Below are 2841 nucleotides of genomic sequence, written 5' to 3'. Positions count from 1 at the left end.
TTCAAACTTGCCTTCCATTTTGTATAACACTGCGTATGCGTCACGTCTTTGTGATTATTGGTGAATATGAATTTAGATCAGATCGTGATGGAAATGGAACGTGGAAGGTTCCAGTTTGGAAGCCGTGTTCCGAATACATTCTATTCAAACTGCGATCTGCAATCCTGAGTCTCAGAACAGCAGCATATCCATGGAAACCAACCGGTCATATCAATGAGCATAAGTAGCAACAGCGGTGTGCCACACAGGTCCAGAAATAGAAAGGAAACATCTTCAGCCTAGAACTGATGATAAACATGGATGTAGATGGACACTTCAGACTGTTAGAACAGAGGTTACGTCCCAAATGGCCCCCTATTCCCCATTGAGCTACTTTAGGCCCAGGTCAAGAATAGTGCATTATAGCAAACGGGACGCCATTTGGTACGCAGTTAAAGGGTACAACCTCCGGAGGAGGAGGAAGATTAAGAGGGAACGGAGAAAGATATCAGAGATGGGAATTGGGCTTTCAGGCACCAATCTGATTACATTTGAGAGAAGAAGAAGAAATAGCCAATTTAATAGAAGGTATGTTTATTGCTGGCACAGGCCGTTCGCACTCGTTAGTAATGCTTGATATGATTGGAGGAATTTCTGTAGACCATAGTGCTCGGCGAGTCCTAATCAGAGTTGTGTAGCCGACACGTGCTTAGTACTCTGCATGTAACAGGGACATTCTGTCCTTCATATCAACACAGGTTGAAGACTGATAGCCAGTTGACCTACAGTAGATTTATCCTGTGGTCCTCTGTAGCTCAGTTGGTAGAGAGTGGCACTTGCAATGCCAAGAAAGTGGGTTTGATTCCCGAGACCACTGGTATCTAAAATGTATGCACGCATGACTCTTTGGATGAAATCGTCTGCTAAATAACATATTTTGTTGAATCATGTCGGCCTCTATGGCGTTCAATGGCGCGTTATTGAATTACACGGGCTTATGGCAGTTTTATAGTGCAAATATCAGTCCGCCGTTACCCCCTGGTTACAGGCTAACGTTTTTAATCATTACAGTACAGGCAATTGCACTGCCATTCAGCAACACCTATCCATCTCGTCTTCATTTCAAGTATTCGGGAATGGGCATGACTTTAACAAGAAGCAAAGCAGTTCAGTTCCCACTGCATATTTCAAAATGATTCAAAAGGATTTTTGTCCTGTATATATCAGTAGGATTACACTAGTCTCTTGTAACAGAGGTTTTGGGTGTGAGGTTAGGCTGACTCGGACTGCCTTGTAAGTGATTGCTCTCGTCTCCTGTCCAGTATAGGGGCTTTACATGAGCAGTGCTTCCACTGGTATTCTGGGTAGCAGGGTGTCGTGTTGTGCCGTTGTTGCTGTGAGGGCCAGTGGGACAGCACGGTGTGTGATATGTTTTTAAACTTAACTGCAAATAATGATCGGTTGCTCTCCACTCTACATGAGCGACGTGTTGTGTTGTCTTGTCTCTTCATTTTCTTGAACACATGTCCTTGGATGGCTTGTAGATGTTTTTCTCGAACCAGGATCTTTTCATGTCTGTCTGTTGTGCATTCTGTCTGTTTTGTCTGTTTCTGTTCCTCAAGCCCAGCTGCCATGTTCCTCGTTCATGACTCCTACTGTAGTTTTATGTACCATCTTGGGTAGGCTTAGCTAAAAACAACACCCTCCATGACTTTCATTAGGGTAATGTACAACACAGTCATCTGCTCGTAACCTACTCATGAATGAGTGAATGGTGCCTTACAGTACTATGCAGAATTTCTCCATCGATGTTAAAGAAACTACAGATTCCCATATCCCCATGTCTTTTGTGGCTCTGACTAACTACAAGTGACTGTTAGCCACAATGCTCTGTTGTCGGCTACAGTCTTCAGGACATTGGGGAGCGACTCACCAGAGTGCAGCTATTATGTGATTCATCCATGAAGCCAGCGGTGGTGTGTGTGTGTGTGTGTGTGTGTGTGTGTGTGTGGTTTGAACACATTTTCCCTGCTCATCATTGTTTTGGCTGGCTGGCTCCTGTGGAACGTCTTCAGGACTGTTTGCAGACGTGACTAGTCCCCAAGTCGTTCTCCCTCCAGGCAGGTGCGGTGAGTCAGTGAATCTTTGACACACACACACGCACTTTATTCTGTAGTTTGCAAATTTGGCCATGACAGTGTATTTACAGATATTCAAAATAATAGATGGATGTGCAAATGCATTGAACAATGAGCATACTGTAGTTATTAAGTATCATCATATTCAAAATTGATAATTCAAATATGCCTAAATTATACACTGAACCAGAATGTAAACGCAACATGTGAAGTGTTGGTCCCACGTTTCATGACCTGAAATATAAGATCTTAGAATGTTCCATGCGCACCAAAAACATAGTTCTCTCAAATTCTCTGGGGAAAAATGTGTTAACATCCCTGTTAGTGAGCATTTCTCATTTGCCGAGATAAGCCATCCACTTGACAGGTGTGGCATATCAAATCGTTAATTAAACTGCATGATCATTAAACAGGTGCACCTTGTGCTGGGGACAATGAAAGGCCACTCTAAAATGTGCAGTTTTGTCACACAACCCAATGCCACAGTGGCTCAAGTTGAGGGACTGTGCAATTGGCATGCTGACTGCAGGAATGTCCACCAGAGCTGTTGCCAGATCATTTAATGTTAATTTCTCTACCATAAGCCTCCTCTAATGCCATTTTAGAGAATTTGTCAGTATGGTATGCCCAACTGGCCTCACAAAACGCAGACGTTGTGTGGGCGAGTGGTTTGCTGATGTCAACGTGGTGAACAGAGTGCTCCGCGGTGGGGTTATGGGCAGGA

The sequence above is a fragment of the Oncorhynchus kisutch genome, linkage group LG5 (genome assembly GCF_002021735.2).
Source record: "Oncorhynchus kisutch isolate 150728-3 linkage group LG5, Okis_V2, whole genome shotgun sequence".
NCBI lineage: Eukaryota > Metazoa > Chordata > Actinopteri > Salmoniformes > Salmonidae > Oncorhynchus > Oncorhynchus kisutch.
This window is presented reverse-complemented; position numbering follows the sequence as displayed.